Source organism: Etheostoma spectabile, chromosome 4 (assembly GCF_008692095.1).
Source record: "Etheostoma spectabile isolate EspeVRDwgs_2016 chromosome 4, UIUC_Espe_1.0, whole genome shotgun sequence".
NCBI classification, from domain to species: Eukaryota; Metazoa; Chordata; class Actinopteri; order Perciformes; family Percidae; genus Etheostoma; species Etheostoma spectabile.
The window spans coordinates 36,672,051-36,684,637 of record NC_045736.1 but is presented as its reverse complement, the minus strand read 5'-3'; positions in this window follow the sequence as shown (position 1 = coordinate 36,684,637).

Below are 12,587 nucleotides of genomic sequence, written 5' to 3'. Positions count from 1 at the left end.
ACTTGTTAAAAAACGTAGGAAGTTTTCGCTGGCCCCCACCTGGACCACAGAGAGACGCGCTTATGAAGACATGCTAAGCAACGTTGGCTTTGAGCTGGGGGATAGAGAGAGGTAGAATCCCATTCTACAAGCTTTATCACTGCCATCTCTAGCACGTCATGTCACCTCACTATAGCCTCACTGCTGCTCCACATCCTACTGATATAGAAATAGAATCCTACTGTATTAAAGACTCCCAATATCAAGTGTGTTTCACTGAGGGGCATCTTAGTTTTCTGTTAATTCCCTGTAGGACACACTCTCTGTTCATTCCCATGTCGGAACACACTCTCTCTCTCATAGTCACTGCAGACACTGTTTTTAGATTTTTAAAATTGCTTTAGTTTATGAAATATCAACTTTGATTTTGCTGAGGATGCCAACTGGAATTGTGGGTAACGTGTGATACATGCTATTATAAAATAATGCATACGAATTCTAATGACTCATCCATAAAATAGACCTTTAATCAGGAAATGGTCAAGGTGAGAGGGCTAAAACACATTTTCTCTAGCCACGGCTGCTACGTAGACTTTTTCCCCTATTTTATTTACTTTGTTATTTGTCTGCTTAAAATAAAAGCCCGTTAGATTGTGTTGTCGTTTTGTTATTTTTAACTGGGCTCTACTCGCTTAGAATCGAACCCTCATCTAAAGCGCAACTAGGCAGGGAAATAGGCTGCATTACCAAGTTCGGCCACAACGAGGAGGCAATGGGCAGGTGGCGCTGTTTCAAAATGACTCCTCAGATCTGATACTACTGGAGCATCACGTTTACAGTTTTAACATCTGCTTACACACGTTATCAAAACTATCTCTCCGCTTTTCAGAACTGTAGACACAAACGCAAGTCCCAAATCTCCTTCAAAATGAACTAAACACCTTAAAATGTCATAAACACATCTCAAAAAGAAAGCATTTGTATCTAAGGGCTTTTTATTCATAACAGTAGGCTACATTTGTGGATATATCATGTAGGGCCTACACCCTGTTGTTCCAAATCTAAAGCTCTTTTGGTCTTTCATAGGCTATATCTACATTATCATTAAAGAACACGTTTTGTGTGTGTGTGTGTGTGTGTGTGTGTGGGTGTGTGTGTGTGTGTGTTGTGTGTGTGGCTGGGGCTGAGGGAGTAGTTTATGGTCGAGGAGATGTTTACATAATTGGCTGTTATGTTTTCCATGATGGATGTTGAAGATGAAGAAAAAGATTCAAACGAGTTATAATTTAGTTCAGGTTTAGGATTAATTAACAAACTTTAATCAAAGATGGCGGAACCCCCCCGCCCTGAGCCTCCAGGAGTATTGAGTATTTATTATGACAGGAGGATGGCTTCATGTAGACTAACATCTTCTTCATGGCCCGGCCCTGTTTTCAGTAAGACAGAATAGATATATGTGATTATCTGATATCAGATCGTTTACTAGTTTACTTTAGAAGACAGAGATTTAATATTTAATAGTCCACATCTAATTTCCCTATTCTGTTTATCATTGCAGTGGTAGTTTACATCCAGTTAGGTTAAGTAGTCCCCTCGTTTGTTTACCTTTGATCTAACCGATCTGAGTCGGGGACAGACCCCCGTGGTTATTAGACTATGAGGGGGCGACTGACCCAGTGGACGCTGCCCCTCTGATCACTAATCATCAGACTGGGTGTCCTGGTTTATGGCCGATATAGACTCGGTCAGGCTTTTGATATGAGAGCGGCTCCGTCCGAAGTGGGGCCTAGAATAAACTACTGAGTCTGACATTGTTTGCATATGCACAAATTGACTCAAAATGAATTTGAGTGATCAGCGATTTGCTGAATCGGGAATCATTACCACTACATGAAGTATGATCTTACTGTATTTACGGTTATCTTTAGCCAGCAGCTTTAGATGAGATCCTGTATCGCCGCTCTGGCCCCAGGGAGGGACACACAAGACCGCGGCTGCCCGGACCAGCAACTTCACGTTCCGCAGTATAGAGCTCCCAATAACCAGAGGGGGCTTCTCAGCCGGTGTGTTACCGAGCTAACGCTACGCTTCTTCTGGTCTAACATTTGAACACAGAGCAAGAGAGAGAGCAGGACAGGGACCATTGCTATGGCTAAGCTGGAGTAGCTAACAGCGTTCTAACAGTGGAGATAAGCGAGGGAGTCGCTGTAACGATCAAAGTGCAAAACGGCTGACATCATTTTATCAATGCAAGATGACTAAAAACGTTATGGGAACAGAATGAAAATATTGAGGACACTGCTGGACAACAGGCGCACAAAAACCCACAATTTATTTTTTTTTTAATCACGAGCCAAAGACGGTCATAGGCTACAGTTAGGCTAATTCAGGGTGTGTCACAGAGAGAAGGGCACCTCCAGGTAAAGCACTTCATCAGTAGGCTACATGCTGCAGGTTGCAACGCCACAACACCGGAGCAACCACAACATTGTGCGAATTACGCCGCGCTTTGGGCGAAACTCTCCAGGTCCTAATATCACATGTTAGTTAACAGGCACGGGACTGCAGGCTCAAAGTGCGCGAGTGGAAGGTCTTGTCTGTTGTTTTTTAATCTTCTGCAAAATAATCAAGCAAGTTGCCTCTCAGGCAAGTTAGTCTGTCCTAATTTTAAACTGTTTAGACTTGAAGTGTAATCTTTAATCTGTTATATGTGCTGATGAGGTGGGCTCTCAGCTAAATCACATTCCTTTAGCCTCAGCTGCAGCTATAGTACTGTTTAGTATGTTTATGGAAATACGAGCCAGTGTTGTTGTGTAATTTTAATGTGGCCACACCTCGCGTGGATTCGAACCCGCGTCTAACGAGACACGAGGCAGAGGGAAATAAACTGGGACTGATGTCGCGGTATTGATGGTGATTGTCACCCAATAATTTCCAGAATGTTTCTTAAACTACTGTGATTTCATAGATCCTTCTATAATATGCATGTATATTATTATTCATATAATTATTCACTATGCTTTTCCGGTGTATGACTTTTAAAATCCCTTCCCTGTGTGTCCTCCCTGAAGGAGAGACAGCTGTCAGTCTCTGCATTTTCCTCTCAGGACCATGCCATGCAGTGCCAGGACGTCGTCCCACTGTTACTGAGGTATACGTTGTGAAAACTGTTCTTGTCACTTGGTTATTCTCTGCAGGGAATAATTAAATCTCACCCAAGACCAACCTTGACTCAGTTGTGCAGCCGTCTTAATTTTGTTTCAACAAAGTCTCATACTCCAAAACAGTTCCTCTCCTGCTGTACGAAACTCCACAACACTACTTCTGAAGGAATGTTACTTTATGAAAGGGAATATGATGGTGTTTAAAGATCTTGCAGTGCCTTTTCCCCCAGCAAAGTCTTTATTTTTTAATTCTCCTGGAAAGTTATAATGTATTACACTACCCTAATATTAAACTGTTTGGACATAAAGTGAAGCGTCGGGTCTCATAGAGACAACTCTAAATCTTCAAACAGACGTCGATGCCAAAAGACTTAAAACACTTGTTAAAAAACGTAGGAAGTTTCGCTGGCCCCCACCTGGACCACAGAGAGACTGCGCTTATGACAGACATGCTAAGCAACGTTGGCTTTGAGCTTGGGGGATAGAGAGAGGTAGAATCCATTCTACAACGCTTTATCACTGCCATCTCTAGCACAGTCATGTCACCTCACTATAGCCTCACTGCTGCTCCACATCCTACTGATATAGAAATAGAATCCTACTGTATTTAAAGACCTCCAATATCAAGTGTGTTTCACTGGGGTGCATCTTAGTTTTTTCTGTTAATTCCATGTAGGACACACTCTCTGTTCATTCCCATGTCGGACACACACTCTCTCTCTCATAGTCACTGCAGACACTGTTTTTAGATTTTAAATTGCTTTAGTTTATGAAATATCAACTTTGATTTTGCTGAGGATGCCAACTGGAATTGTGGGTAACGTGTGATACATGCTATATAAAATAATGCATACGAATTCTAATGACTCATCCATAAAATAGGACCTTTAATCAGGTAAATGGTCAAGGTGAGATGGGCTAAAACACATTTTCTCTAGCCACGGCTGCTACTGTAGGACTTTTTCCCCCTATTTTTATTTACTTTGTTATTTTGTCTGCTTAAAATAAAAGCCCGTTAGATTGTGTTGTCGTTTTGTTATTTTTTAATCTGGCCTCTACTCGCTTAGAATCGAACCCTCATCTAAAGCGCAACTAGGCAGGGAGAAATAGGCTGCATTACCAAGTTCGGCCACAACGAGGAGGCAATGGGCAGGTGGCGCTGTTTCAAAAATGACTCAGATCTGATACTACTGGAGCATCATCGTTTACAGTTTTAACATCTGCTTACACACGTTATCAAAACTATCTCTCCGCTTTTCAGAACTGTAGACACAAACGCAAAAGTCCTCACATCTCCTTCAAAATGAAACTAAACACCTTAAAATGTCATAAACACATCTCAAAAAGAAGCATTTGTATCTAATGGCTTTTTATTCATAACAGTAGGCTACATTTATGGATATATCATGTAGGGCCTACACCCTGTTGTTCCAAATCTAAAGCTCTTTTGTCTTTCATAGGCTTATATCTACATTATCATTAAAGAACACGTTTGTGTGTGTGTGTGTGTGGTGTGTGTGTGTGTGTGTGTGTGTGTGTGTGTGTGTGTGTGTGGCTGAGGCTGAGGAGTAGTTTATGGTCGAGGAGATGTTTACATAATTGGCTGTTATGTTTTCCATGATGGATGTTGAAGATGAAGAACAAGACTTTCAAACGAGTTATAATTTAGTTCAGGTTTAGGATTAATTAACAAACTTTAATCAAAGATGGCGGACCCCCCCCCGCCCTGAGCCTCCAGGAGTATTGAGTATTATTATGACAGGAGGAGTGGCTTCATGTAGACTAACATCTTCTTCATGGCCCGGCCCTGTTTCAGTAAGACAGAATAGATATATGTGATTATCTGATATCAGATCGTTTACTAGTTTACTTTAGAAGACAGAGATTTAATATTTAATAGTCCACATCTAATTTCCCTATTCTGTTTTATCATTGCAGTGGTAGTTTTACATCCAGTTAGGTTAAGTATGTCCCCTCGTTTGTTTACCTTTGATCTAACCGATCTGAGTCGGGGACAGACCCCGTGGTTATTAGACTATGAGTGGGCGACTGACCCAGTGGACGCTGCCCCTCTGATCACTAATATCAGACTGGGTTGTCCTGGTTTATGGCCGATAATAGACTCGGTCAGGCTTTTTGATATGAGAGCGGCTCCGTCCGAAGTGGGGCCTAGAATAAACTACTGAGTCTGACATTGTTTTGCATATGCACAAATTGACTCAAAATGAATTTGAGTGATCAGCGATTTGCTGAATCGGGAATCATTACCACCTACATGAAGTATGATCTTACTGTATTTACGGTTATCTTTAGCCAGCAGCTTTAGATGAGATCCTGTATCGCCGCTCTGGCCCCAGGGAGGGACACACAAGACCGCGGCTGCCGGACCAGCCAACTTCACGTTCCGCAGTATAGAGCTCCCAATAACCAGAGTGGGCTTCTCAGCCGGTGTGTTACCGAGCTAACGCTACGCTTCTTCTGGTCTAACATTTGATACACAGAGCAAGAGAGAGAGCAGGACAGGGACCATTGCTAATGGCTAAGCTGGAGTAGCTAACAGCGTTCTAACAGTGGAGATAAGCGAGGGAGTCGCTGTAACGATCAAAGTGCAAAACGGCTGACATCATTTTATCAATGCAAGATGACTAAAAACGTTATGGGGAACAGAATGAAAATATGAGGACACTGCTGGACAACAGGCGCACAAAAACCCACAATTTTTTTTTTTTTTTAATCACGAGCCAAAGACGGTCATAGGCTACAGTTAGGCTAATTCAGGTGTGTCACAGAGAGAAGGGCACCTCCAGGTAAAGCACTTCATCAGTAGGCTACATGCTGCAGGTTGCAACGCCACAACACTCGGAGCCAACCACAACATTGTGCGAATTACGCCGCGCTTTTGGGCGAAACTCTCCAGGGTCCTAATATCACATTGTTAGTTAACAGGCACGTGACTGCAGGCTCAAAGTGGCGCGAGTGGAAGGTCTTGTCTGTTTGTTTTTTAATCTTCTGCAAAATAATCAAGCAAGTTGCCTTCTCAGGCAAGTTAGTCTGTCCTAATTTTAAACTGTTTAGACTTGAAGTGTAATCTTTAATCTGTTATATGCTGCTGATGAGGTGGGCTCTCAGCTAAATCACATTTCCTTTAGCCTCAGCTGCAGCTATAGTACTGTTTAGTTATGTTTATTGAAAATACGAGCCAGTGTTGTTGTGTAATTTTAATGTGGCCACACCTCGCGTGGATTCGAACCCGCGTCTAACGAGACACGAGGCAGAGGGAAATAAACTGGGACTGATGTCGCGGTATTGATGGTGATTGTCACCCAATAATTTCCAGAATGTTTCTTAAACTACTGTGATTTCATAGATCCTTCTATAATATGCATGTATAATTATTATTCATATAATTATTCACTATGCTTTTCCGGTTGTATGACTTTTAAAATCCCTTCCCTGTGTGTCCTCCCTGAAGGAGAGACAGCTGTCAGTCTCTGCATTTTTCCTCTCAGGACCATGCCATGCAGTGCCAGGACGTCGTCCCACTGTTACTGATGTATACGTTGTGAAAACTGTTCTTGTCACTTGGTTATTCTCTGCAGGGAATAATAAATCTCACCCAAGACCAACCTTGACTCAGTTGTGCAGCCGTCTTAATTTTGTTTCAACAAAGTCTCATACTCCAAAACAGTTCCTCTCCTGCTGTACAGAAACTTCCACAACACTACTTCTGAAGGAATGTTACTTTATGAAAGGGAAATATGATGGTGTTTAAAGATCTTGCAGTGCCTTTTCCCCCAGCAAAGTCTTTATTTTTAATTCTCCTGGAAAGTTATAATGTATTACACTACCCTAATATTAAACTGTTTGGACATAAAGTGAAGCGTCGGGTCTCATAGAGACAACTCTAAATCTTCAAACAGACGTCGATGCCAAAAGACTTAAAACACTTGTTAAAAAACGTAGGAAGTTTCGCTGGCCCCCACCTGGACCACAGAGAGACTGCGCTTATGACAGACATGCTAAGCAACGTTGGCTTTGAGCTTGGGGGATAGAGAGAGGTAGAATCCCATTCTACAACGCTTTATCACTGCCATCTCTAGCACGGTCATGTCACCTCACTATAGCCTCACTGCTGCTCCACATCCTACTGATATAGAAATAGAATCCTACTGTATTTAAAGACCTCCAATATCAAGTGTGTTTCACTGAGGGTGCATCTTAGTTTTTTCTGTTAATTCCCATGTAGGACACACTCTCTGTTCATTCCCATGTCGGACACACTCTCTCTCTCTCATAGTCACTGCAGACACTGTTTTTAGATTTTAAATTGCTTTAGTTTATGAAATATCAACTTTGATTTTGCTGAGGATGCCAACTGGAATTGTGGGTAACGTGTGATACATGCTATATAAAATAATGCATACGAATTCTAATGACTCATCCATAAAATAGGAACTTTAATCAGGTATATGGTCAAGGTGAGATGGGCTAAAACACATTTTCTCTAGCCACGGCTGCTACTGTAGGACTTTTTCATCCTATTTTATTTACTTTGTTGTTTTGTCTGCTTAAAATAAAAGCCCGTTAGATTGTGTGTCGTTTTGTTATTTTTAATCTGGCCTCTACTCGCTTAGAATCGAACCCTCATCTAAAGCGCAACTAGGCAGGGAGAAATAGGCTGCATTACCAAGTTCGGCCACAACGAGGAGGCAATGGGCAGGTGGCGCTGTTTCAAAAATGACTCAGATCTGATACTACTGGAGCATCATCGTTTACAGTTTTTACATCTGCTTACACACGTTATCAAAACTATCTCTCCGCTTTTCAGAACTGTAGACACAAACGCAAAAGTCTTCACATCTACTTCAAAATGAAACTAAACACCTTAAAATGTCATAAACACATCTCAAAAAGAAGCATTTGTATCTAATGGCTTTTTATTCATAACAGTCGGCTACGTTTATGGATATATCATGTAGGGCCTACACCCTGTTGTTCCAAATCTAAAGCTCTTTTGTCTTTCATAGGCTTATATCTACATTATCATTAAAGAACACGTTTGTGTGTGTGTGTGTGTGTGTGTGTGTGTGTGTGTGTGGTGTGTGTGTGTGTGTGTGTGTGTGTGTGTGTGTGTGTGTGTGTGTGGCTGAGGAGTAGTTTATGGTCGAGGAGATGTTTACATAATTGGCTGTTATGTTTTCCATGATGGATGTTGAAGATGAAGAACAAGACTTTCAAACGAGTTATAATTTAGTTCAGGTTTAGGATTAATTAACAAACTTTAATCAAAGATGGCGGACCCCCCCTCGGCCTGAGCCTCCAGGAGTATTGAGTATTATTATGACAGGAGGAGTGGCTTCATGTAGACTAACATCTTCTTCATGGCCCGGCCCTGTTTCAGTAAGACAGAATAGATATATGTGATTATCTGATATCAGATCGTTTACTAGTTTACTTTAGAAGACAGAGATTTAATATTTAATAGTCCACATCTAATTTCCCTATTCTGTTTTATCATTGCAGTGGTAGTTTTAATTCCAGTTAGGTTAAGTATGTCCCCTCGTTTGTTTACCTTTGATCTAACCGATCTGAGTCGGGGACAGACCCCGTGGTTATTAGACTATGAGTGGGCGACTGACCCAGTGGACGCTGCCCCTCTGATCACTAATATCAGACTGGGTTGTCCTGGTTATGGCCGATACTAGACTCGGTCAGGCTTTTTGATATGAGAGCGGCTCCGTCCGAAGTGGGCCTAGAATAAACTACTGAGTCCCACATTGTTTTGCATATGCACAAATTGACTCAAAATGAATTTGAGTGATCAGCGATTTGCTGAATCGGGAATCATTACCACCTACATGAAGTATGATCTTACTGTATTTACGGTTATCTTTAGCCAGCAGCTTTAGATGAGATCCTGTATCGCCGCTCTGGCCCCAGAGAGGGACACACAAGACCGCGGCTGCCGGACCAGCCAACTTCACGTTCCGCAGTATAGAGCTCCCAATAACCAGAGTGGGCTTCTCAGCCGGTGTGTTACCGAGCTAACGCTACGCTTCTTCTGGTCTAACATTTGATACACAGAGCAAGAGAGAGAGCAGGACAGGGACCATTGCTAATGGCTAAGCTGGAGTAGCTAACAGCGTTCTAACAGTGGAGATAAGCGAGGGAGTCGCTGTAACGATCAAAGTGCAAAACGGCTGACATCATTTTATCAATGCAAGATGACTAAAAACGTTATGGGGAACAAAACGAAAATATGAGGACACTGCTGGACAACAGGCGCACAAAAACCCACAATTTATTTATTTTTTTAATCACGAGCCAAAGACGGCCATAGGCTACAGTTAATTCAGGTGTGTCACAGAGAGAAGGGCACCTCCAGGTAAAGCACTTCATCAGTAGGCTACATGCTGCAGGTTGCAACGCCACAACACTCGGAGCCAACCACAACATTGTGCGAATTACGCCGCGCTTTTGGGCGAAACTCTCCAGGGTCCTAATATCACATTGTTAGTTAACAGGCACGTGACTGCAGGCTCAAAGTGGAGCGAGTGGAAGGTCTTGTCTGTTTGTTTTTTAATCTTCTGCAAAATAATCAAGCAAGTTGCCTTCTCAGGCAAGTTAGTCTGTCCTAATTTTAAACTGTTTAGACTTGAAGTGTAATCTTTAATCTGTTATATGCTGCTGATGAGGTGGCTCTCAGCTAAATCACATTTCCTTTAGCCTCAGCTGCAGCTATAGTACTGTTTAGTTATGTTTATTGGAAATACGAGCCAGTGTTGTTGTGTAATTTTAATGTGGCCACACCTCGCGTGGATTCGAACCCGCGTCTAACGCGACACGAGGCAGAGGGAAATAAACTGGGACTGATGTCGCGGTATTGATGGTGATTGTCACCCAATAATTTCCAGAATGTTTCTTAAACTACTGTGATTTCATAGATCCTTCTATAATATGCATGTATAATTATTATTCACATAATTATTCACTATGCTTTTCCGGTTGTATGACTTTTAAAATCCCTTCCCTGTGTGTCCTCCCTGAAGGAGAGACAGCTGTCAGTCTCTGCATTTTTCCTCTCAGGACCATGCCATGCAGTGCCAGGACGTCGTCCCACTGTTACTGATGTATACGTTGTGAAAACTGTTCTTGTCACTTGGTTATTCTCTGCAGGGAATAATTAAATCTCACCCAAGACCAACCTTGACTCAGTTGTGCAGCCGTCTTAATTTTGTTTCAACAAAGTCTCATACTCCAAAACAGTTCCTCTCCTGCTGTACAGAAACTTCCACAACACTACTTCTGAAGGAATGTTACTTTATGAAAGGGAAATATGATGGTGTTTAAAGATCTTGCAGTGCCTTTTCCCCCAGCAAAGTCTTTATTTTTAATTCTCCTGGAAAGTTATAATGTATTACACTACCCTAATATTAAACTGTTTGGACATAAAGTGAAGCGTCGGGTCTCATAGAGACAACTCTAAACCTTCAAACAGACGTCGATGCCAAAAGACTTACAACACTTGTTAAAAAACGTAGGAAGTTTCGCTGGCCCCCACCTGGACCACAGAGAGACTGCGCTTATGACAGACATGCTAAGCAACGTTGGCTTTGAGCTTGGGGGATAGAGAGAGGTAGAATCCCATTCTACAACGCTTTATCACTGCCATCTCTAGCACAGTCATGTCACCTCACTATAGCCTCACTGCTGCTCCACATCCTACTGATATAGAAATAGAATCCTACTGTATTTAAAGACCTCCAATATCAAGTGTGTTTCACTGAGGGTGCATCTTAGTTTTTCTGTTAATTCCCATGTAGGACACACTCTCTGTTCTCCCATGTCGGACACACCTCTCTCTCATAGTCACTGCAGACACTGTTTTTAGATTTTAAATTGCTTTAGTTTATGAAATATCAACTTTGATTTTGCTGAGGATGCCAACTGGAATTGTGGGTAACGTGTGATACATGCTATATAAAATAATGCATACGAATTCTAATGACTCATCCATAAAATAGGACCTTTAATCAGGTATATGGTCAAGGTGAGATGGGCTAAAACACATTTTCTCTAGCCACGGCTGCTACTGTAGGACTTTTTCATCCTATTTTTATTTACTTTGTTGTTTTGTCTGCTTAAAATAAAAGCCCGTTAGATTGTGTTGTCGTTTTGTTATTTTTTAATCTGGCCTCTACTCGCTTAGAATCGAACCCTCATCTAAAGCGCAACTAGGCAGGGAGAAATAGGCTGCAGTACCAAGTTCGGCCACAACGAGGAGTCAATGGGCAGATGGCGCTGTTTCAAAAATGACTCAGATCTGATACTACTGGAGCATCATCGTTTGCAGTTTTAACATCTGCTTACACACGTTATCAAAACTATCTCTCCGTCTTTCAGAACTGTAGACACAAACGCAAAAGTCTTCACATCTCCTTCAAAATGAAACTAAACACCTTAAAATGTCATAAACACATCTCAAAAAGAAGCATTTGTATCTAATGTTTTTTTTTCATAATAGTAGGCCTAGGCTACGTGTGTGTATGTGTGTGGCTGAGGAATAGTTGAAGATTTGGTGTGTAGGCTACTTTTGCGCTTTAAATGAGAGGTTTCAAAAATCGGGTGACATGTAAAGATGTTGTGTGTAAGCAGTTGTAAAACAAACTGTAACCTAGTATTCTAAAATTGCAGTTAAGTGGTGTGTTGTAGAATAATTAAACTAGACGTGCTTGAGTATAACTGGTGTTTAAATATAATCAGACATTTAGCCACCAGATTTACGCCATTTCAGTGTTGAGTAAATTTTTGATGGAGCAGAACAAGAGCGTCAGTGAGATTGGAGCCCCGGAAATGAGACAACACGCTTACCGTAGACGTCAGCACGTCGAACAGGCAACCGAACCAATGCCAATCTGCCAAGCCCGAGCTAGAGCTGGTTTGAAGGTTCTTCTTTCAACTCAGGGATGTCGAACTTTAGTTTATTGACATACTTTTATTAAAAAAAGAAAGAAAAAACGATGTCTCTGACTGTACTACTGCATGTCTCATTTAGCTTCCTCACTTTCGGTTTGGTTAGCATAAAGCCCTAAAATAAGTTCCTTAGCCATCAAAGAGTTCAACAAATCATGCAGAACCCTGATTAATAATGAACATTTTTAAAAGCAGGCTACCACACAGCCAACTCAAATGTGCACGTGGCACTTATTCATGTGAATCATACATTAATTAATTTGAATGAATTTATAAACCCCTGGACTTCTTATTATCATTCTTATATAGCTTAGATGTGTTTCATCAGATTTCTGCTCATGTTTACAACTTTGTGCACAGTCAAAATATAACTCCTCCCATCTCCGTTGTCCGAGATTTGGAGAGTTGTAATATAGTCTGCTGTGCATATTATTGCTCCGTTGACATGGTAGTATCTCCCTCAGACCGTCT